Here is a 25,209-nt window from a genome sequence, read left to right as displayed (position 1 = left end):
GCCAAATCATCTTAACATTCCTTTTCGCCCAGAACTTTTTTAGTAAGCAAATATTTATATACCCCTTACTACGCTCTGGGCACACTTGAAATCACTTTATGTGTCCTAGTTCATTTAGTCAGCGACCTTATGAAGTAACAGCTATTGTTATCTTCATCCTGCAGATGAAGAACTGAGGCACAGAGCAGTTGAGTGACTTGCTCAATGTCACAGAGCAACTAAGTGAGAGAGCCAGAATTCCAACAAGGGCCTGCAGGCCCCAGAGCGCAGAATTCTCTTCCTTCATTCACGTAAATTTATATTTCCTATTAAAAAAAAAAAAGTCTCCTTAACAAACATTTCGTTTATAAAATGCTGTTGACAATGAGCATATTTATTTGGACTTGTGGGGCGCTGGAAGTTTTGAATATTTTTATGTTGTATGTGGGGGAAAACATGGAGTTCTTAGGCGGCTGAAGATCTGCACGGGTCAGATCAATACCCTGCCTACAGTAGGAGGACCCACAGACTGAGATGCTGGTTGAGCCAATCAGATCTTGTATGTAAATAAGTCGCTGCTCTTTGATTGGCTACTGAGGATCCTCAGAGGAAGTGATTAATGCTTTGCTTTGCTGGCTGCCTCCCTACCCGGAGAATGATCATGCAGATGGAAATCCCACCATATATTTAAGCAATCTGTCACAGCAAAGAGCTTTCCATAGCTTTTTGGTTAAGGAGGGTTTTGAATGTCTGTAGGAGCCATAGATGGGCTGACTTTTTATTTCAGCAAATATAAAGATGTATTATCCCTTGAGGTTTCTTATTAACCTCAGTTTCACCTCCGTTAATATTTACTCTGCGGGTCAATAAATCTTGATACTCACTTCAACAGAAGCCAATATCTTCAGATTATGAGTTATTAATCTTGGCCAAACTGAAAAATTGTGTGACTGTTTTTCTTTGGCTACGGAAAACGAGGACTTGTGGGGTTTCCTTTTTCTCCAGGCTCTCTTCAAAGGGAAAGTTGATTTTTAACTGAATCTTCAAACACCTTTTCAGACTTCGTGTTTGGAGTTGAGGGTATGAGTCTTTTTTTTTTTTTTTAAACATGGAACGCTTCACAAATTTGCATGTCATCCTTGTGCAGGAGCCACATTAATCTTCTCTGTCTTGTTCTGATTTTAGTATGGGTGCTAAGAAGCAAGCATGAGAGTATGTCTTAACACGAGTTTTGGAAAGGTCTCCATCCCACTGAAAGCACTGCGGAGAGGCAGGGGTTGAACAAATCTTATTTAAACCCTCCTGCGAAATACCATGATTTTATGGGGGAACTAAGAGAGGGCTGTCGCCAAATTACTGCTGCCCATCTTTGTGTTACTTACTGACGTTGCCTGATTTGAGTCACAACAGCATCACGCACTTCTAGATCCTGGCAGCAAGATGCTGTGTAGGACAGTTGCCTCTGGCCCATCTCAGGATGAAAAACAACAAGTGTGAAAAGACATAGGTGAGCGATTTGCTTTCCAACAGCATGAACGCAGGGCATGAAGTATGCAACAGAAGCAATTAGTGTGCTATTTCAAAGGAGTCGCTCCAGTCCTGTAATCTGTAATGACAGAGAAAGTCAAGACAAAAGCAGATGAACAAATCTCAGGAGAAGTTAGAGGTCATCTTACCTGATGGCTGGTGGTTGCCGCTCAGGGGGATGGGAAAATGTGGCACTCAGAAATAGCTGTGTAGAGGGGGAAGGGTCTTTGCAAAAGCTGATTTAAGGGAAACATTGTCTTGGAGGGTAGGGAAACCAGGAAGTAAGAGTGCAATTTGCTAACTGTGATGGGGGGAGTGGTAGACAAAACCCCAAGAACCCTGTTTCTCAAAGTGTGGTCCCTGGAACAGCAGCGTCAGCATCACCCAGAAACTGGTTAGAAACGAAAGTTACCCTCCCCAATCCCAGAGCTATTGAATCAGAAACTCTGGGGATGGGGCTCAGTAAAACTTGGTGGAAGGAGCTTTCCAGCTGATTGTAAAACACACACAAGTTTGAGAACCCTGTGCTCGGACCCAGACTTTTCAACCTGATCTGTGCACTGCAATTCCTTGGGGACTTTCCAAAATAATGATGCTGGGATTTTAGCCCCAGAGGTTCTGGTTTAATTGGTCTGAGGTGTGGCCTGGACGTCAGGATATTTTATAGCTTCCTAGATGATTTTACCATTAACATACAGCCAGAGGAGTTACTCCAGGGCAAGTTCCAATCCTAAATTACTTTTTCAGATCGAATTCTCTCTGTTTGTGTCAAATATTTTATAATGCTTCCTTCACAATCCTGAAATGAAATTTATATGAATATTATTACTTATGCACATATTTTTAAACTGAAGTATCAAGGAGAAATAACAGAAAAGTGATTTATTATAATATGCATTTAGGGCATTTTAATTCGTGAGTCTGACGACACTTACAGGAAAGCGAGCAGATGCTCCCATTGCATTGTAAGTGTGACAGTTGCAGATGCAGACTGACCCTGGTGTGTTGAATTGGCAACTCAAAAACCAAACCATGGGGGGGTGACATTATTGCAGGCGCCATGATTTTCTGAAAAGAAGAACAGATCTTGGTAAAGTTTCTAACAAAATAACTGTCAGTTTTCTATGTCTCTGAGCCCTTGTTCAAAGCGTGGAAGGACTTGGAAGGAGCAGTGATTTACTGTAGAGAATGTCATGGTTCCTGGTTAAGTTCCTCCCCCAGGACTGAAGAACATATTTCCCCAGCTGCTGGGAGTGCTGATGGCTGATGGCCTTTGTCGGATAGACCTCTTTGGGACTTGCCCTCGGTTGAAGGAGATGCCTTGCCCAAGATCTCTCCAAGATCATTCCCCTCTATTTAGGCACAGACTTCATTCAATGGCTGGTCAATGCTGGGTTCTAAGTGGGGCAGCTTTCCTGCCTTAATGCAGGACTGCTCTGAAGGACCACCAAGGCTGTAGACCTCCCTGTCGGATTGGCTGGGACCTTTGGGTCAAATGCATTGCCGCCCAACTTCTCTCCAGCATAAGCCTGCTCCCCTCGGTGCCCCAGGGGTGTTGATTCTGAGAACCCTCGGCAATAAACTTCCTGCTGCAGAGCCAACACAGAGCCTGCTTCCATGGGAACCGACAGTAATATTGTTGTTAGGGAGGGAAAACCTGAGTCCTTTACTGTCAACTGGGTTACACTTAGTTAAAAGATTCTCGTTCCATAATTTATTCCATGAGATTAGCTTCATTGAGACAGACAGGGACGAAACTGGAATTGCATTTGGCAGAGTGACTTTTGGGAGGACAAAAGCAGGCAGGTAGAGGAGATAAGGCTGTGGTCCTGAAGGAACAGACTTGGCACTGGAGTTGTCTGTGCTCAGAACAAATCCCCTTGTAGAGATGCCACTAAATTCAGAGGCAGGGTAGCCTCAAGCAAAGATGTAAATTAGGCAACATTCCTTTTATTTTTCCCCAGTGCTTTTTTTTCTCTCCCCGGAGTCTGTAATTATGAGAACCTACTCCCTGGAAAAGATCTGATAAGCCATTTACCCCTTCGTGTGAATCTAAGTCAACAGTTTTGTTTTGGCTCTTCCAGAGATGTTTGCATCTTAAGTATTTTTATGGAATGAAGAGTGTGACCCTTTGTTAAAAGGAGTTTCTAAAAACTGTCCCTACATAGAAGAATTGGGGATGGGGAGAGAGAAACTTTCTGCTTCCTATTCACTCAAAATCAGTTCTCACTGGGGAGTTTTTTAGGTCACAAAAGAGTGAGAATGGGGAACCCTAGCAGGAAAGTCTATGAGCTCTTTGTGGACGAATCACTCATGAATTTTATTTCCCCATTGCCTTGGAATTTGATGTGTAGAATTACAAAGAAAGCCCCATAGTTTTGGTTTTAAAGTACATTTGAAAATCCTCAGTAGTCTGGACACATTGTTAGAATCATGGGTTTGGGTTTTGAAAAGATATTACAAAGATGTGAAAAACATCCATAAATTTTATTTATTTGTAAAGCCTTTACCAAAAGATGTACAGTCTTGGCCCAGTAATTTTGTATCTCTAGCCCATAATTCCTTTTCCATGAAACAGATCATTATTCAGATTCCTCTTGTGAGATTATTTCTCATCGTGATCTTCAGTCGTCTTAAAGAAACAGAAGGAGACATGAAAAAGTGGAAGCAATGAGAACACCTTTAGGAAGTCTCCGTAAAGGACGCCATCCTCTGACAGCCCCGTCGCTCACTCATGCATTCATTCATTCATTCATCCCACAGACACTGTTCATGCTGTGCTAGGTCTGGGCCTCCGTCCAGGAGCAGGACAGATAAAGAGGCACTAGTTTGTGACCTTAAGTAATTGCAGTGGAGCAACATCTTTCTTGATCTGCTGACCCTCGGGGCAAGACTTTATTCACTGCTCACGTTAGTTGTGTCCTTGGCCATGAATCAGCTATGACTTTGTGTCTTGTGCGGCCTGTGTGAAAGTCCCCTGCATGCTACTGGCCAGGGTGTTGTCTGCAGAAGGTATTGACTGTGCACATTTAAACAACACCTCGACGGATCATTAATACCAGGTACAGTTACCAAAAGGACACCCTCGAGAACTTCTTCCCTTAGTAATATGAGGCAAGACCTTTCCTGCCTTTCCTGAAAGCAAATGGCTGGTTTTCTTTTCACCTCTCTTTTTTTTTTTATGACTTTTTTTTAAACTGAAGTAGAGTTGATTTACAATGTTGTGTTAATTTCTGATTACAGCATAGTGAGTCATTTATACATATGTATGTATATATTCCTTTTCATATTCTTTTTCATGACAGGTTATTACAAGCTACTGAATATAATTCCCTGTGTTATACAGTAGGACCTTGTTGTTTATCCATTTTATATATAGTAGTGTGTATCTTCAAATCTCAAACTCCCAATTTATCCCTCCCCACTCCCTTTCCCCTCTGATAACTACAAGTTTGTTTTCTTTTCTTTTCTTTTTTAATATTTTTTATTGAGTTACAGTCATTTTACAATGCTGTGTCAAATTCCAGTGTAGAGCACAATTCTTCAGTTATACATGAACATACATATATTCATTGTCACTTTTTTTTTTTCACTGTGACTACAAGTTTGTTTTCTATTTTAACTCTCTTTTTAAATTCTTTCAATTTGGTTAACCTTTCTGAGCCATAAACTCAGTATTTTCTAATGAAATGATGTGAAATCCCAACATTAAGACATCATGATTTGCTGAGAATGTTCTTTATCAATAAAGTGATTTAATACAGCTGTTATTAAATGTAGTAGTTCTGTGATCTGGACAAGGCCATATGGTTAGTAGATGTAACTTGTAGTCCCACACAGCAAAGTTCCCTTGCTGGCCTCCTAGGTGGTATCACCTCTCTGGGCCTTAGTTTCCTTATCTGTAAAATGGGTCGGTTTGCAGTTTGAAAAAACAGCAGCAAGTGGGACTCTAGTCTCTGGCTGCTCCTTATGGAGCAACTAGCACCTCCTGGGAAAGTGAATCTGGAGTCACAGTTTTCCCCAGAGTCCAGAGCAGAGATCAGAAACCATGGCCCTAGGGCTGAAACTGGCTCACCACCTGTTTTCAAAAAGTTTTTTCAAAACACAGCCACACCCATTTTGAAAACGTTGCCTCTGTCTGCTTTCACTCCACACAGGCAGAGTCCAGTAGCAGCAACAGAGACTGAACATTGGAAGTATTTACTACCTGGACTTTTCCAGAAAAAGTTCTCAGCCCCAGATCTAGAGCAAGGGTCTCCAAAGTGGGAGACCATGCCTCCTAAGAAGACAGGAAGAATGTGTTTAACTAGAACTTCCATGAATGTGCATTTTTTTATCTCAACCTTTCTAATTTCTATATGTGCCTTATAATGTACCTAATATTTTAGTACAGGAAATATATACATTATTTATGTCAATTAATATACAGATATGAGAACATATTATCAAAAGCTTTTATTAGTACAGAAGGCATGATCACAAAGTCTTGGAGGCCACTAGTAAAGAGAGACATGAATATTCTAGCAGTGGGGTATAGCTCAGTGTTAGAGCACATGTTTAGTATGCACGAGGTCCTGGGTGCAATCCCCAGTACCTCCATTTTAAAAAAAGAGAGAGAGATGCATGTTACAAACAAAATACATGAATGTACCTCCTAAAATGATAGCAAGTACACATTGTGACCTCAACAAAGGCAAGGCCACAGGCGACACTTTCTGTCAGCAACAATGATCAGAGAACTTTAGGAAGAAATCTGTATTTTTGATAGTTTGAAAATGCACATCTTCCATTCATATCTTAGAACAGGACTTCTCAAGCTACCTTTGTGAAAAAACAGGGGTTTTTATTGTTGTTGTTAATTTCCGAACCATCGCAAACCCGTATTTTTGTAAACACGATAAAAATGAATTACCAGAAAAATAAAATAAAAGATGAAAAAGACAGTCCCCATTTTTTAATTATTAGATTTAACGAGTGTACAATTACTGTGTCATATGGCTACAAAAGTCTGTAAATAGTTACCTTCAATGATCTCTTTGCAGAGTAGTAACAAAAATGTTTGGTTCACACTTAGAGTAGCTGTGGTGTTAGAGGAACTGAGGGCTTCCAGTAATAGTCAGGGATCTGGAATTGCTCCCAAATCATCATTTCTGGGGCAGCAGCTTTCTTGAAATGGGTGGTTCTGGCAGCTGAATATTGATACATAAATATTTTGAATTGAAAGCAAAATTTCTGAAGTCCAGAGGGTCGATTTAATTTAAATCACATTTCTTGACCTACTTACAAAGGCAGAAAGATGAGGAAGGCTTTTCCTTGCCCTCCTTGAGCCTAAATTCAAATAGGAGAGTGTTTTCAAACTTTTTTTTGGGCAGAAATCCTAATGTTAGAAATACATTTTAAAGAATAGGAAAGCGAACATATGTATGTCTATGCGTGACTGGGACATGATGCTGTACACCAGAAATTGACACCAATAACTGACTATACTCGAATTAAAAAGAAAAAAAATATTTGTGGAACGACTGAGTTTTTAAAGGATAGAGTTGATTTTTTAAAAGTTATTCTCTTGATTTATCTTAAATAATAGTGCCACTTTAAGTCAAAAAAAAAAAACACAAGAAACACATTTTATATCATGATCCACTACATGGCTGTATATATGAAATGAAAGTCTCATTAAAATAAACATTTGCCTCTATTTTACATAATTCACTTCATGTTTTCTATTGTATTCACATTTATATTTTATTTCTATCCTGTTCTATTTCCAGTCTATTCTTTTTCATATTTTTAGGATTATGATTGTGAAACACTAATGATTTCATGCCCCATTCATGAAGAGCTACCCTCAGTCTGAAAACTCTGACATGGGGGCAACTGGCAAGTGCAGCGATGCTTCTAGTTTAAGGAAGAACGTGCCCGCGACAGAAATTTTAACTAAAATCCCACCAAATGCCAAAGGAAGTTGAGAACGCACTTGGTTGCAGAATTTGGATAACAAGAGGTCAAGAAAGTCCTGGTGGCAGAGACGCATTTAAAATGGGTCTCGAAGGGAAAGGAAAGCTTGCGGGCAGGGACCTCCTCTCCCCAGAGTATTACTTGTGACGCTGGGGAAAGAAAACCAGCAGTTTGATTTGCCGAGTAACAGCTATTTGACAAGAGTTGCTCTGTTGTAAAAGAGCTGTCTTGTTGAATCATGGAAAGGGAAATGAGAATCACCGAGTGGCCGCAGTTTCTGGGACAGATGCATTATTAGAAGCATCTGATAATTAAAAACTCAGGTCTCGTAAGACATCCTGGTCCAGGATGGCAGGCATTTTGATTTACCAGCTGAAGGGATGGCTCCATATGGCGGTATTGTAAACACAGTTTATGGCCCATACTGTCCCCATCTGTGTGGAAGGAACCCTCCTGTGTCTCCCCCTGACTCACACACCCTACCTCACTCCACAGCACTTCCACACCGGCCATGTGGGTTTTCCCCGCACCATGCAACCCTCTGCGACCCCAGGTGGGTGTCCTACCAGTCAGTTCAATTCTGACACTAGCTGGAGTTAGTATAGAGCCCACAGGTTAGGGGCTCAGTCCCCCAAGACCCCCTCTCCCGCCTCAGATGCCAGTTGCAGGTCCCATGTTGTCACCTGTGCTTCTGATCGACCGGCTGCCAATCACAGGTTCCCACGACTTCTTCCTCAGGGTCTGTCATTTGCTAGAACAACTCACAGAATTCAGGGCAATGCGTACTTACATTGACTGGTTTATTATATAATAAAGGATGTGATGAAGGGTACAGGTGATCAGCCAGACAAAGAGATGTGTGGGGTGAATCTGGTGGGGCCCTGAGCACAGGAGCTTCTGTCCCCAGAGACTTGGGGTGCACCAGCCTCCTGGCACAGGTGTGTATTCAGCCCACCCGGAGGCACTCCAAAGCTCATACTTTTGGAATTTTTATGGAGGCTTCCTCAGGGAGGCCTCTTCAACCAGTGATTCAATCTCCAGTCCCTGTCTTCTTCCCGGAGGATGGGGGATGGGGCTGAAAGCTCCGAGCTTCTAATCATGGCTTCGTCTTTCTGGCCATCAGCCCCCATGCTGAAGCCATCCAGGAGCCCTCCAGGAGTCACCTCACTGGGACAAAAGACTCTCCTACCCAGAAAATGCCAAGGATTTTAGGAGCTCTGTGTTAGGTAGGAACAAGGAGCATAGACCAATATATGTATGTGTATATATATATACACATTCTTTATTATCTCATACCATCCTTTGAAACACTGTTTCCTTGCATTTTATATGAAGGAATTAGCATTTAAAAAATTCACACACACATTGAGATTTTAATAATGTTTTAAAATTCAAGCCTACAGAAAGGAAACTTGTTTCATAAGCATTCACCTGAAGACATTAAAAAGAGCTTTAGTCTGACTTTTGTGTGCGTGTATATATATATATTTTTATTGAAGTATAGTCAGTTTACAATGTTGTGCCCATTTCTGGTGCACAGCACAATGCTTCAGTCGTAAATGAACATACATATATTCATTTTCATATTCTTTTTCACCATAAGTTACTACAGGATATTGAATATAGTTTCCTGTGCTATACAGTATGAACTTGTTGTTTCTACATTTTATACATAGTAGTTAGTTTCTGCAAATCTTGGACTCCCAATTTATCCCTTCCAACTCCCTTCCCCCCTGGTAACCATAAGTTTGTTTTCTATGTCTGTGAGTCTATTTCTGTTTTGTAAATAAGTTCATTTGTCTTTTTTTTTTTTCAGATTCCCCATATGAGTGATATCATATGGTACTTTTCTTTCTCTTTCTGGCTCACTTCACTTAGAATGATGATTTCTAGGTCCATTCATGTTGCTGCAAATGGCATTATTTTATTCTTTTTTATGGCTGTGTAGTATTCCATTGTATAACTATACCACAACTCCTTTATCTAGTCCTCTGTCAATGGACATTTGGTTGTTTCCATGCTTTCCGAGCAGATCAAACTTGGTCTCCTCTGATCCCTATTCTCCCCTTTTCTCTCAAAGTAGTAGAAGCCCTGATATTTTAGCTTGACATTTTGTTGCTGAAAATAAAGGCAGTATTTCCCAGCCTGCCTTGCAGCTAGAGGTGGCCATAAGACCCAGTTTTGACCAGTGGGATGTGAGTAGTAATGGTATGTGCAGTTTTCAGGTTGGGTCCATCTTTCTCCCTTCCTCCATCTTGTTGTTTGGCTCATGGCCAGGGAAGTGGGCTATTTTGATTCATTCAGGAAAAGGAAATATCATGGGAATGTTGGAGCAGGAAGAAAGAAGCAGCCTGGGTACCACAATGACACCCTGTATCAGAGCAGTAGCGCCTCCCTCAGTCTGTCACATGGAAGAGAAACAGCTTCAATGGTTTTGATTAAACCACTGCTATCTGGGGTCACTAGAACATGCACCCTATATTCTCCTCAATGAAACACTCACTTCTTCAAAGGGCAAAAAAAAAAAAAAAAAAAATACCAAGGGCACGTGCCAGGGGCAGCATGACTCAGAGAAAAAAAAAAAAGGGCACAGACTTTGGTTTGGCATCAAAACCTGAATTTGAATTCCAGCCTCTCCATCTTCCAGCTGTATGACTCTGACAAAGTGATTTAAATGCTCTCATACTCAATATTTACATATAAACAGCATAAAACAAAGCAGAGGTGAAATCTCTAGCACACAGGCTTCTGTGACATGAAATGAGGTCATGAGTAGGACGTCCTGCCACCATGTAGGCACCTAGTAACTATCAGGTCTTTCCTCTCTGTCTTCGTATACTCAACTACTCGGAAGGCTGGTGGTGATTTCAAACTCAATGTGTCCAAACTGAGCTTCTGTCTCCCCACAAATTTGTTCCAGACCCGGGTTTCAGACATTCACTACGACCCACTGTGGACTGAGTCACCTCGACAGCCTAACTGCTAAGAATCTCATAAATAAAGTCATAGTCACATGGGCTATTTAGATGTTTACCAATTAGATGTGAAAGAATTTTTTACATTAAGAATGGTTTTTAGTTCAATTGTTTCTCTATAAATCTGGGTATCTGAGAATTGTGCACCACAGTTTTGCCTTAGAATTTAATTTATAACAGTTTGCAAATGCTCTGTTCTGCTGAAACACAAGTGGACGCTAAAGTGAAATGGATTTTTATCGCGTTCTTGGCACACCCTACACTTTGTAAATTAAGGAGTCTGCTTTTCAGTTTTGTTTTACAGAAAGGAATTGTTTGCAGCTGTCTTCTACAGCACTTATCTGCCTTCTGGAAGCTCCACTGTGATGCTTTTAAAAATGAAACTGGCGGGAGGAAAGGGGCAGATTCTGCCTTCTGCCATTTACCCAACCTGAAGAGATTTCTAAGAGGCATTCCTTTGTGACCAGAATGGAACCTTAGTTATCTCTCTCTCCTTTTATTCATGTCTTTTTACTCCAGAAAGTGGAGCAATGCTGGCTAGGTCCTATCACCTCAGGAGCCTCCACCATGGAGCAAGTGAATTTAAACCACCTCTTAAATAAATCGCCAACGTCTACTTACTTTCTTTGGCAAGAGTCAGCTCCTAGTGCCGCTCATTGGGGCTACCCTACATAATTCATCTAAGGCACCCAGAAGTTTAAATCATCACTTTCCAGTTTCGGTAATTTTCTCCTCATCATAAATCAGTTGTTTTCTCATTTACCTTCCCATGGCGAAAGACACATGTTTCTGTGGTCATTGATGAAGTTAATTTCTAGGATGGAACTTGAAGCATCAGGGCACCTAATTACCTGGAAGAGGTGGAAGATGGTGGAATAAAGAGCAATGCTAGAGTCGATTCCGAGGGGCCCTCCCAGGAGGCTACAACAGTTTGGCAGCAAAAAGACACCACCACCATCTCCTCTACATGTCTGAGAGCTTCGGCTGCCTTTCCTGATCACGTTCTGCACACAACTCCACATAACCTTTTGCTTCCTCTTAGAAATACCTCTTAACATAAAAGAACAGAATTACCCACAATCAGATGCGGGCAAAAGAGCAGGGACCCTGGACTCAAGCAGATCTGCACTCATGTCTAGGTCTTGGGCGAGATCAGCTCTCCCTTCTGAGTCTCAATTTTCTAACCTTCAGTTTAGAACGATGGTAACCAATTCAGCGCTACTCTCAGGATAAAGATTATGATACCTATCAAGTTGCTAGGGCACAGTAGGTTTGCAGCAGACATTAATGACCTCCGTAGATATGAGTATTTTTAGGTAGAAGTGTTCTATTCCAGAAACATTGCAAGAGTAAACCTCAGAATGGTTCAAATTAGGGACTGTGTCATCCTATAAGAGTATGTGAATGACATATGTACAGTTTGAAGAACAATGACAAAATCAACAAGGACAGTGTGAATTCGTGTGTCTGGCTTCTTTCACTCAACAGAATGTTTAATGATATCGATCCATATTGTTGAGTGTATCACTCAAGTCACCTGTTGAGTGTTCCTTGAAGAAATATTTCAGATACTTACATTGATTTAGCTTTATCATTGATAGAGGTGACTGAATGCATTTTCACTGACTTAACTGTCTCAGTTAATACTTGTCATACTTGCAAAATGAAGAACAGGCATAGGGACACACTTGTCCTCTGTTCCTTTCTCTACCCCTTTGACACCACGTTTATTCCTCTTGGCAAAACTTTCATAACGTTAAACGTTGATAATGTACCCCTCCACCTTCACCTTCCAAGACAGGAGATCTTACGACTAGTCTTGCTGTAGCATAATGGGAGAACCAGTGTCTTGACAGAAGGCAGTCACTTTATGGTGAAGCAGCTTTCCTGCTGGAAGAATATGAATTTGCCCTCTTTGGGGTATCTTCCTGCTTTGGCAAAGCTTTTCTGAGCAGGGACAATAGAAATGCATGTGGGGTCTGAGTGCAAGAAGGCAAGAGCTGTGCGCAAAAAGGTTGGCATCTCATTGTTTTCTTCCTTTTTTCCAAATCTTTTCAAGCGCTGCCCAGACGTTGTCACTATAGAACCAGGTGGTTTTGTTTGCTTCTGAATGGATGATTAATTTCTTTACCATAACAATAGGTATCATGGTTCTAAAAGTCAAACGGTGCTACCGCAATGTTTATCATGAAAAACAGCAGTCACCTACGTTACCACTCTCTGCCCAGAGGCCCCACTCCCCGAAGGCAACTGGTCTTAATTCCTTTTTTGCTCTTTCTTCTCATATTTACCTCCATTTTTCTAAATCTTATGCTTAAACGGCTATTTTTAACATCATTCATTTTATATTTCACATACACTTCCTATCCTTCCCTCCCCCATCCTTCTAATATATCACAATTTCTGGTTGTACATTAATGTTCTGCATTATTATAGCTTTGTAAATATTGTTCATACACTAGCTGGAATTGTCCTGTATTATATATCCTCTTTCATACAAATTTTTAGCTTTTTTTTTTAAAAAGGAGATAATAGCTCCTTTATGAATTTGTGACTTGTAACATATTATGGATATGAACTAATTTTCTCTGCTAGAAACAAGAGCTCTCTCAGGATGCGCATATTCATCAGTTATAATGTCTTTGCTTAATTCCACGTATCCTGGGACCCTTCACTCTCCTGCAGTCTTGACTGGTCGCTCCCCATGCCTGTTGCAAAGCTGATGCCCAGAGACAGCCCCTTTTTATTAGCCTGAGAATTTCCTTTACTAACCTACCACATTGGATCCAGCTCACGTCTTCCCCTTTCTTTGTTGACTGCATCCTACTGGAATGATACAGATCTTAATAGAGAATGTCTTCTACTGATTTTCTGGGGAAGAATGAATGGGAAGTGAACATTTTGAGTCACTTCATGTTAAAATGGCTATTCTAGCCTCACCTTTGATTGATCATTTTGCTGGGTCCAGAATTCTAGGTTGAATATAATTTTCCCTCAGATTATGTAAGACATTTTTTCTTTGAATTTATCTTCCATCTTTTACTGTTGCTTTGGGAAACTTTGCTTTTTATTTTCTTCCTGGAAATTTCATCTTGTCTTTCTGATGTTCTGGTATTTCATAATAATGTACCTTGTGTACATTTTTCTTCTTTATTTTATGGAACATTCAGTGAGCACTTTCAAATGGAAATATATATCCTTCAGAAGGAAAAAAACTTCTAATTATTTTTTAACCCATCTCAATTTTCTCTAGTATCTCTTTCTCAAACATTATTAGGATATTAAGCTTTCTGGACTAATTTTCTATTTTCCTGATCTTTTCTACTCTTCTATCTCTTCATCTTTTTTGCTTTTATTTTATGTGAGATTTCTTCAACTGTATCTTTCAGTTCACTCCCCCTTTGGCGGGGGGGCTACCATATTTTAAATTTCAAACAGTTCTTATTTTTTGTTCATTTCTTTTGTTCTTTCTCTATTGATAGGTGAAACATCTTCTAACTTTCTGAAAATACTGTTTTTTTGAGGCCTTCTTCTTTTACTAGCCTATCAGCCCTATTTCTTTCCAACTGCTTTATTCAGTGGGCATGTGTATGTGTGTTTATGCATCTGTCTGAGACTGCTGTCTGCCAGAAATCCGTTCTCTCGTTTATTCATAAAACAGGTTTACTCAGGACAGGTATGTACCTTGCTGAAACACTGCACTTATCACTCTCCCTGGTAATTAGATATAGGAGGATGTTCTGGCCAATGAAACACAAGTAGAAATGTTTGGAGGGCTACTGGGAAGCTGCCTAGAGAGAGCTGACTCAACTGGGAGGTTTGCTTTTTCTGTCCTTCTGCTCTTTTCCTCCTACTGCTTGGAATTGGACATGATGGCTGGAGCTCTAGTAACCATCTTGGAACATGAGGTTAGTTGAGGTCAGAAGCTAGATGCTAGCTTGGTGAAGACACAGAAGGAGCCTGTGTCTCTGATGACTCTGTACCACCACATCCATCGTGGAATGCCTACTTTCAGACTTCTTTCACCCAAAAGTGACATTAATTCCTCTCATATGTAAAATACTATTTTTGGCCAGCTGTTAACACGCAGCCAATCCAGTTTCAGTCTTTGATGTTGGGAGCTTTTCACACATATCAGGTGATCTTCAGAGATCTAGTCATATTTTAAATGAAGTACTAAATAGCTGATTGAAAGCTCTGCATATGTGAATAAGTCTTGTCAAATATCTGTGTTTCACTAATGCCAAATCAGGAAGTAAACTGGCCTTTTCAATGAGGAACTGTTTCCCTTAGGCTAGTCTATTTTTGCCGGAAGTATTTCCAGGCACCTGCCTAGTGTTGATAAGCCTGCATACTAGGATATAGTAAGCAAGGGAAGGAAAAAGAATGGGGATCTGCCTGTTACTTATGTAGAGATTTCCTTAATCCTGCTTCCAATATAGCGCCTCACTATACAGGAACTGGGGCCACCCTTGTTCAATTTCTTCAAAACTTCCATCTCTTTGTTGGGTAAGAGAATCCTTGTCATTTAGCAGCTGAAGGTACAGAGAGGGGATCCGGGAGTCCAGCTGTTCCTTATGTAGACTGTAGCTCAACCTTCTGCTTTCTGCCCTGCTCTTCTGCTGGTAGCTTCGATTTCTGAGTGTTTCTGGCTTCCACAATCTGAATCTCTTTGTGTGTTACTGGCACCTTTCTCTGTAGACCTTCAGCATTCTTGCTTCTCTGTTCTGCTGAGTCACTTTCCACCTGTCTATCATTCTCCATCTTCTTCTGACACTGTCTTTCCTATTTTCTTTGTCTGTGTGCAGATCTCCCTCTTTTTAATCATCGATAGTGATCTGGCCATACAGACACTGTCGATGTTGTTTTGTGGAAGAATGCTGTCTTCTTGAAACATTTTATCAGACATTTGTCAACACGGAATCTGACCTGCTACCTTCTAGCTGTCAGTCTTGTGGGATCTTTCTTCAGCTGTGGTACACTTGTTACTTATTATTCAAAAGCCCTCAGCGCCAGGTTTCCCTGTGCCATACTCCTTCGCTGGACAATGTCAAATAAGATAGGGACCAGGGACTTAATGGCTAACACTCTTCAATCCAGAAAAGATCCCATTTTCTTTGCTTAAGCTGTAGTCTCATTGCTCAGCCTGAGCATCTGGTCCTGAGGTCCATGTGTCTGTGGACACCTTTTCCGCTCCCCTGGCCCCTTCTGTTCTTCCAGCTCCTCAGTTCTTGCTTGTGTTGAAGTGCAAGGATGTCCCAAGGGTTCCCTGGGACGGGGTGTGGGGCCACTTCCTGCTTTACCCCCCATCCCTGATGTGGGTGTGTTTAATGAAGTTCGTCAACCTTGATGACTCCTTAGCCACCATGAATCCACCAGTAAAGGCATCACACTGGATGCTTGGATTCCCTGTGAGACTTGCAGACTGGTTTAAACAGAGAGAAAGAAACCACAAAAATTAATCTTATTTAGACTTTCTCCTCTTCTTTCTTTTTTGGATTCAGCTGGGCCCTTCAGGGTGTCGTGTGTCTGCCTCTCAGTCTTCTCCCCTCATATCCTTCCTCCTTCCATCTACTACCTTATTTTCTAATGGCTTATCCCATTTTAGCAACACTATTCCCTAGGAGATGTTTCGTAGTACAAAGGCTATGTTCTTCCAGGCAGCTGCTCCTTAGGAACCACAAATTCTTTCCTGTCTCTACAAACTTGACTCTTGCAGACAGGAAGAATTTTTCTGCCACTGGAGGATCCTATCCATTCAACACATCGACTGCTGGCTTTCTTCATGTTGGTATCTTTCTTCAACTTTGAAGGGCAGTGCTGGGAGAGAACCATCCCCCTTCACAGTGGGAGAAGGTGGTGGGTAACTGTGTCCGTTACTGTGACACAAACCCCAAGTGATGGCCATACAGCAGCCACGACTTCCGCAGCGCACAGGTCCACCTGCGGGCTGAGGGCCAGCTGTCTCGGTTGGGCTTGGCTGGGGGTGGCTCTCCTCCAGGAGTTTCTCCTCCTTCTCCTGGGACATAAGCATGTCCTTCTTTCTCATGGCTATGACAGAAAAACAATACGGCAAGCCCAACAATGCAAATACTTTTCGTGTTATTCGGTGCATCGTGTCTGCTAATGTCCCCCTGACCAAGGCGTGTCATGTGGTCACGTGCAGAAACAAGATACGTGGATGTACAACCTACCTACCAAAATGCAGAGGGAGAAGCAGAGCTGGTATTCAAGTCTGACTTAACTACTGCCAGAAGCCGTGTTCTTGCCACCACACCACTGACGGCAATTCATTTTGAGTTTTTACAAGCAAGATAAGGTGGAAGAAAAGACAGCTTAATAGACCTCAGCAAAAATTTAACAGCCTTGTCTGAAACCCCTAAACTCATTACTAGTGGCTTAAGTGCTAAGAAAGTTAAAAAGTGACAGGAGAAAAAAGCCAAAGTTCCCACTCTTCCTTCCGTCTCCCACCCCAATCTACAAAGACGGCACTTGCTAAAATTTTGTTTAATTATCCAGGAGTTTGATGGGAGAGATGTTTCATAATTTATAAGTCAATTCTTGTTTAGCCAAATTAGGTCTTTAATTCTTGCATATTATAGCAACTATAAAATACAATTACATGTTACATAGGAAACAAACCCATAAAACAAAATGAACCGATCGATATAGCTCATTCCCCATAGAATTCTGTCTGGTATTTTAATGAGCCAAACTCCAAAACTAAGAATCAATATCCATTAAGATTCTTTTAGAAAGGAATGGTGGCCCCCTCTTGTCACTACGAGTATTATCAACAGAAAGTTTCCTTTAGCTTGCATCTCTAAGGCTGCAGCAGCAGCCCCCGGCAGTCGTGCTGGGTTTGTCTCATTACAGCGACATTTGCTACTACAAATAATTTAGTAGGTGCACATTTATCTATGTCAGAACCTTTCACTTTGATAGAGAGAAACGAGGGAGTTGGTGGAAAGGCAGGCTCAGGTCTCTGACTCACAAAATCGGGGCCTCCCAGGGGTGCCGTGAGAGCCGTGTGAGCCCGTAGGCACAGATCCAGCAGTAAGTCCGGGAAATCGGGTATATGGCCACTCTGCCCTGGGGTGAGTTAGATTTTTATGCCAAGTGGACTCGGAGAGCAGGGTGTTTTAGTTGGAAAACAACAGCAAAGCTTCAGGTATCAAATTATGGTACGGGACTGGTTCTGATCATAAAGAAGTTAATTTTTGCATCCTGACTTTGCAGACACCCTAGAGGTTAATGGCTTTTCTGAGTCCCTCCAGGCCTTGCTGTAATCATGTTCTCTGCTTACCAGTTTTCCAGTTCTCCTTTCTCCTTGATGTGGGGCGACAGTCTCATAGCTACCTTAATTTGATCATTTAAACCATCAAGGAGCACCTGCTGGGGTTTTGCTCAGTGCCTGGTCCCATGTCCCACACTGGCATCCAGACAAGGGCCAGACCTCTCCAGCCCTGGCAACCCAGTGGGGACATAGCCAACGTAGTCATGGAGACAGGGCCTCAGGGACGGCTACCCCAGTGGCACAGAGAAGGTGACATGCAAACGAGGAAATGCTTTCCGTAGAGCTTAGATCAAAACTGCTCAAAGGTTTCTGACAGGTCCCCAGGGAATGCCAGCGTGGGCATCCCTGTGTGCATGTCTTAGGTCATCTGGAATCCCGTCTGCCACGGCTGGCCTGGAGCTGCAGGCCTGGGAGGTCGAGGCTGGAGGAGGGGGAGTGAGGCTCGGGGCACTGGACATCCCGGGGTGGACGCAGACGTGCTCAGCTCACTGGGAGGCTCAGGAGAGAAGCCCAGTGCGGGTAGAACCTCTGGTGCTCTTGGGAGAAACCCAGCCCAGTTTTCTCCTTAACAGAAGGGGCCAGATACTATCTTTTAAATTAATTAATTTATTTATTTGTTTGCTTATGTATTGTCTGGTGTACAGCACAATGTTTCAGTCATACATATACATACATATATTCATTTTCGTATTATTTTTCATTATAAGTTCCTACAAGATATTGAATACAATTCCCTGTGCTGTACAGTCGGACCTTGTTGTTTATCTATTTTATGTCTAGTAGTATCTGCTGTAGAACTCCAAACTTACCCCTTCCCACCCCCTTTACGCCTTGGTAACCGTAAATGTGTTCTCTATGTCTGTTAAGTCTATTTCTGTTTTGTAAATAAGTTCATTTGTGTCTATTTTTTTTTAGATTCCACATATAAGTGATATCATATGGTATTTTTCTTTCTCTTTCTGGCTTACTTCACTTAGAATTATAATCTCTAGGTCCATCCATGTTGCTGTAAGAGGAATTATTTCGTTCCTTTTTATGGCTGAGTAGTATTCCATTGTGTATATATGTATATATACCACATCTTCTTTAACCAATCATCCGTCGATGGACGTTTAGGTTGCGTCCATGTCTTGGCTGTTGTAAATAGTGCTGCTGTGAACATTGGGGTGCAGGTGTCTTTTTAAATTAGAGTTCCCTCTGGATATATGCCCAGGAGTGGGATTGCTGGATCATATGGTAAATTTATTTTTAGTCTTTTGAGGAATCTCCATACTGTTTTCCATAATAGCCACACCAGACTATATTCCCACCAGCAGTGTAGGAGGGCTCCCTTTTCTCCACACCCTCTCCAGCATGTATCATTTGTGGACTTTTGAATGGTGGCCATCCTGACTGGTGTAAGGTGACACCTCATTATGGTTTTGATCTGCATCTCTCTGATAACTAGCCATACTGAGCATCTTTTCATGTGCCTGTCGGTCATCTGTGCATGGAGACCGTATAATTTATCACCCAAATCAAACACTCTTGAGAATCAAAGAAGGAGCTCTTAGTGATTGAACTGTGAACATGTACCACAAACAATGTTCATTAACCATGACTGTCCTGAGGAAACTGGGTATATGGTCACTCTGCCCTGGGGTGAGTTAGATTTTTATGCCAGTGGCCTTTCATCACTTACTTGGAAAGGAAGCAGTGTATAAAAATAGTGAGATTCAATTTGTTCTCAAATAAAACATGCCCAATTCCCAGGAAAGCTAATAAAATGCAGAGTCTTAGTCCTCAACACCAGAGGTCCAGATGCAACATGTCTGAGATGGTACCAAGAAGTATGCATGTTAACAAACTTCCCACATGATGGTCTGAGGTTCACATCTTGAGAACACTGTGCGTGTCAGGGTTGGGTGTGGACAGGAGCCTTTTCATTCCTGGCTGTTTGTCACCTTGGGAACATCACCTTTCTGGTCCTTAACTTCCTCCACTATCACATGGACTTAGTATTAACCTCACAGAGGATTCTGTGGCTTTAGAATAACCAGAAAGTAATTAACACAAAGCTTAGTACATGACAAGCACTCACTCAATGGTAGCTATTATAGTATGTTGAAATACTTGAGATGGCCGTTTTTGTAGTTCAAAAATGTTGAGTAGCAGTGATTTCATAGGGTTCAATCTAATAATCGAGAAGAAACTACTCTGAAGGCTTCCGGAAGCTTGCGTCACTGGGGATTTACCCTTGTGTGTTTAAGTAGGTGGTGCACACAGCAAGTTCTTTGATGGAGGCAAAGGGAGCTACAAACTGTAAAGTGTTCTCCTAACATAGCCCGCTGGACTGATGTAGGGCCCCATTTCTCTAACTGTTGTGTGCACACAAACGACCTGGAGCTCTCGTTAGAGTGCAGATTCAAACTCCAGGGTCGGGCCTGAACGTCTGCAATTCTAACACACGCCCAAGTAATGCTGATGCAGATGTCACTGGTCCAGGGAACTGACTTTGAGGGGCAAGGATACAGGAAGCTTAAAGTACATCAGTTTTTAAAGCTGTCCCCAAGGGTCCTGACTCTCCAGGGAATAAAAATGAAGTGCTTCTCTTCCTGAACGGAATGATATGAATGAGCATCTCCGGGGCCTCATGGTGCCCTTAAGTTAATGCCTTTTTGGAAAGTATTTTTAGTAAAATTACTGTGGATTTATCTTAACACAAATCCAGGAATCTGAATATATCCATATTCTGATAGATGAAGCCTTCCTTTTTCAAGAGGATTTATTTTTTTTTCTTATTACTATGCAGAGAAGCATGGAAGTTTAGAGCTTAAGTGCATTTATTCATTCATCAAACTTTTTTTAGCATCAACTGTGTGCTCTGAATTCTGACAGGTTTGAGGCTAAAGAGAGAAAATCAGAAAGGGACCTCAGAGAAGGTTCCAGAGCTAGTTAAGACGCTGCTAGGACCAGATCACAGAATTCCTGGCCCACAGTGTTTCTTCCTTCCCACCAGGCCATGCTGCAACAGTGACAACGATACGGCAATTACTCTATGGCAGGGTTTTATATATATATACACATATATGTGTATATATACACACATTTCTATTGAAGTATAGTCAGTTTACAATGTTGTGCCCATTTCTGGTGCACAGCACAATGCTTCAGTCATCTAGGAACATACATATATTCGTTTTCATGTTCTTTTTCACCATAAGTTACTACAAGATGTTGAATATAAGCGTTTTGAAAATAAAATTCTGCAAGCGCAAATTATATTTTTCCCATCCTTTTTCACTGTGTGCATTGGATAAATGCTCTATCATAGAAAGAAATGGCCCGGAGATATGTAATTTTTCCTTTGTGGAATCAGTTTTCCCAACTATAAGAAGAGAAATTGGTTTAGACCATTTCTAAGGCCATTTCCCACTACAACATTCTATAATTCAAAGCAGGGATGAGGGTTTTAGTCTTAATCTATATCCCTTTGAACCTCTGGGCCACTTTTTCACTCGGGATTTCATTCTGTTTTCCCCACTCACCCATAACAGCACCATTCTCTCTCTAGGAAAGTGAAAATCAAGAGGTGAAGGATAAGAGATGCCACAGGCTAGTTGTGTGGGTCCAGAGAGGTTTTGAGCTGAAGCCATGAATCATACTCCCCTCCAACTGAACTGTATCTAAATGTTGATTTAAATTCATGTATCTGCTCCTCGATCAATGTGCTCTGCAACTGAGGGGTCTGGCACACCGGCCCCACCATCAACAGTGGAGAAGGACCAGCTCCTCATGGCAGCTCATGGTGGACTCCCAGGCATGGTGACTTGGGGTGGCCCATGTCTATGAGTACAGTATGGGACTGCTGGCTTATTAGCTGAATGGTGTCATTCCCGGTCTCTGAAAGATCACTACCATTCTATCTGTTCTACCCATTTTTCCACCCCGACATGAGATGAAGTATGCCCTTGGCTCACTGACTTGCCACAAGAGTCAGCCAACGCCCTTGTCCAGGAAGGCCCAGGATGACGTTGCCTTTATTGATTCAGACCTGCATTTGCCCATCACCAGCTTAATCTCAACTGCTTGTCCCTGTCATTTTATCTAAAGGTACCTAACTTTCCCGGTAGCCTACATGGACAGAGAGATGCATACATAGACACACAGATAACACAGACAGATAAACGTAGTATGCTGTGGTTTCTCTTCTTGGCGCCAAGCCCAGTCTGACAAAGACCCTCACCGGGACTGCAGGAGACATGCTGTGGCTCCTTGGTGCTGGGTGGCTCATTAGACATGGATTTTATTTTATTTTATTTTTCAGACATGGGTTTTAATTATGAAATGAATCTTCTCAAGACCATGCAGTGGAGGAGGGGGAGGGTATAGCTCAGTGGCAGAGCACATGCTTAGCATGCACAAGGTCCTGGGTTCAATCCCTAGTACCTTGGTTAAAAAATAAACAAACAAACAAACAAACCTAATTACCTCCCTCCCCCCACCCTCAAAAGAGACAAAACAAACAATCAAAACCATGTAGTGAGCTGACCTGGAAGGCCAGGGAGCTGTGATTCCCTGTCCGGGTGTCATCCCAGCCTGAAGCTGTTAGGCAGGGACTTTCGTTCATTAGAACTTAACAGAGCGCAGAAAAATACTTACTCTGTCAAGACTCGTGTAGCACCCAGCAGTGCATGGGTAGCACTTTTGGTCTATAAACGCCATCAGTTACCACGGAACTCCTGGTCCCGCAAGAATGAATAGTCTTGGCTTTAGAAAGCGCTTCAGTCTCACACTAATCCAAATCCTCCAGAGTGGAGGGTGTAGCTCAGTGGTAGAGCGCATGCTTAGCATGCACGAGGTCCTGGGTTCAATCCCTAGTGCCTCCATTAAAAAAAATATTAAATAAATAAACCTAATTACCTCCCTCCACCTAAAAAAAAAAAAATCCAAATGCTCTGGACGATGCTTAAGTATTCCTGTCTACATCATGTTCAAAGCCAGGCTGACCTCTTTCCAGCCGTCCCTCTGCCCCCTCCGGCACCCCCAGTACCCCAGCTGGCACAGGAAACACACTCATCACTCCAGGGTGTGTTTTTACTGCTCAGATCACTTCTGCCTCCCTTCACCCACTTCCCAAACCTTTACCATCTTTTGTTTGTTTGAGAGGGCAGGTAATTATATTTGTTTACCTATTTACCTTAATGGAGGCACTGGGGATTAAACCCAGGAACTTGTGCGTGCTAAGCACCCTGCCCCCATCTCTGAACCTTTAGATCCAGGTCTCCTTTGCTTATATTGATTCGTTCTTTTCTGGCTCAAAATCCTGTTCCCAGCCCCCAACTTGCATGTCCATTTCCAGCCTCTGCTCAATTTGGTAAACCTACTAATCTTACTATGGGCAGCCAGGCCTCATGCTCTCTACATTTTTTTAAAAGTTTTACCTTTTAGCTTTGCCCAGTACTCTGGCCTTTCTGGTTCTTATGACGACTTCCTGCTCTAGTTACTGGCCGCTAACTTGGTACCCATAGTAGGTTTCTGGATACACTCAGCCAGAGGGATCGGACACCTTACCGTGTCAGTCCCTGAAAAGGTTCTGACCACCTGTGCTTAATACAGTCACGGAAGATTCACTCTACCTTAAGAAAATCCATCACCTTTAAAAAACATCTTCCTTTATTGAAGGAAAATCTGTCTCCATTTTACTTTCTTTACCCACAATCTGACCTAGGTTCACCCTCTGTCCACCTAGAGACATTCTGGCCCCTCACCCCGACCCCAAACATTCTGGGGTGGATGCGGCAGGTTGGATTTTTACAAAAACGGCTGCAACAGCATGTCTGGTCCAAGAAGCTCTTCCAGTCCTTCCCCTTTCTTTTCAGGAGTGGAGCCTAGGTCACGTCCCCTTGAAAGTGGGCAGGCCTTTGTGGCGGACTTGACAGTCCGGGTGCAGCGGAAGTCACACCGCGTGGCCTGCGCACAGCTACAGGCCTCCCCCTCAATTGGACTTGAACCTCTGGAGCCCTGAGCCACCACATAGCGGAGTCGCACTGCTCAGAAGCCGCCACGCCGAGGAGACCATGTGAAGATACCACCTAGAGTGAGAGGAAGGTGCCGAGGGGCCCGGCTCGCTCTCTTCCCAACTCAGGCGCCGGACAAGGGAGCAGAGGTGCTTCAGAGATGACTGCGGGCCCTGCCGCCACATGACTGCAACCACTTTATTGACCCAGACTAAGACTCCCCCAGGTAAGCCCAGCCAGGTCCCAGAACTACTGTTCCAAGCCAGTGCCTTGGGGTGGTTTGTTACCCGGCGACAGATAACCAGGCAGCAGACAGCATGAAACTTCTTTCCAGCCGAGGTCAGTCTTTCAGCAGACAGTTCCTAAGCACCTACTGGGATGGGCGAAATCACCTGCTGCTCTAACTGGGCCTCATAGGATGTACTTGTCTGCTCTCCAGCCTGACCAGAGACACCGTGTTTTGGACACAGGCTCATTTTGGCTGATGCGCCCCTAAAGCAGGGCGACCAGAGCTCGACCCCAGACCCAGCACTTTGTTGACGACCAGCCCAGACAGTTTGGGTTCCTAAGCTACACTCGCACAGCGGGGGCTCCACTTCCATCCCAGCTCTGATGCTCGCTGGCTGTGTGACTCCAGGCAAGTCACTGGACCACTCTGGATCCCATCTAGGAAGTGAGGCTGTTAGCGCTCACATAGAAAGGGCAGTGTGACTATTAAACATGAGATACTGTCTGTACAGTTCCTGGCAAGATGCCTCACCATAGTAAACGCTTACTCAGTGGTAGACCCGGTCACTGTTTTCATCCTCTCTTCTGGAAAATAATGGTTTCAGTGTACCCTAAAATCAGGTTAGCAGATCAGACTGAATTTGGCACCTACTTAGATTTTTGAATCCTATGGAATTTATTTTATTTACTTATTTTAATTATTTTTTTAAATTGAGGTACAGTCCGTTACAATGTGTCAGTTTCTAGTGTAAGCACAATGTCCCAGTCATGCATATACATACATATATTCATTTTCATATTCTTTTTCATTAAAGGTTATTATAAGCTATTGAACATAGTTCCCTGTGCTATACAGAAGAAACTTGTTTTTTTAATCTATTTTTATATATAGTAGCTAACATTTGCAAATCTCAAACTGCCAAATTTATCCCTTCCCACCCCCTTTACCTGGTAACTATAAGATTGTTTACTATGTCTAGGAGTCTGTTTCTGTCTTGTAGATGAGTTCATACTGTCCTTTTTTTTCTTCTTCTTCTTCTTCTTTTTTTTAGATTCCACATATGATAGATATCATATGGTATTATTTTTCTTTTTCTGGCTTATTTCACTTAGAATGATGATCTCTAGGTCCATCCATGTTGCTGCAAATGGCATTATTTTATTCTTTTTATGGCTGAGTAGTATTCCATTATGTAAATATACCTCAGTTTCTTTATCCAGTCATCTGTCGATGGACATTTAGGTT

The 25,209-nt window shown here is 42.3% G+C and overlaps 1 long non-coding RNA gene and 1 other non-coding gene across 3 annotated transcripts in view; one reads left to right on the top strand and one right to left on the bottom strand.

Annotated features, from left to right (window-relative positions):
- LOC135323318 (uncharacterized) overlaps positions 1-25,209 on the top strand; it is a 265,329-nt gene that overhangs the window by 26,644 nt on the left and 213,476 nt on the right. The window contains exon 3 of one of the 2 annotated variants that reach the window (XR_010384723.1): positions 23,598-24,602. The exons of the other annotated variant lie outside the window; for it this stretch is intronic. This is a non-coding gene — a long non-coding RNA (uncharacterized LOC135323318). Of the gene's footprint in view, positions 1-23,597; positions 24,603-25,209 lie in introns of those variants that run through there. 2 annotated transcript variants of the gene reach the window in all.
- On the bottom strand, positions 1,082-1,187 carry LOC116158401 (U6 spliceosomal RNA). The gene has a single exon (XR_004142704.1). It is a non-coding gene; the product is annotated as a U6 spliceosomal RNA (small nuclear RNA).

The sequence above is a fragment of the Camelus dromedarius genome, chromosome 17, assembly GCF_036321535.1.
Source record: "Camelus dromedarius isolate mCamDro1 chromosome 17, mCamDro1.pat, whole genome shotgun sequence".
In the NCBI taxonomy this organism is placed as follows: Eukaryota; Metazoa; Chordata; class Mammalia; order Artiodactyla; family Camelidae; genus Camelus; species Camelus dromedarius.
The sequence above is the reverse complement of the archived record's forward strand: the minus strand, read 5'-3'. Positions and strand labels throughout refer to the sequence as shown.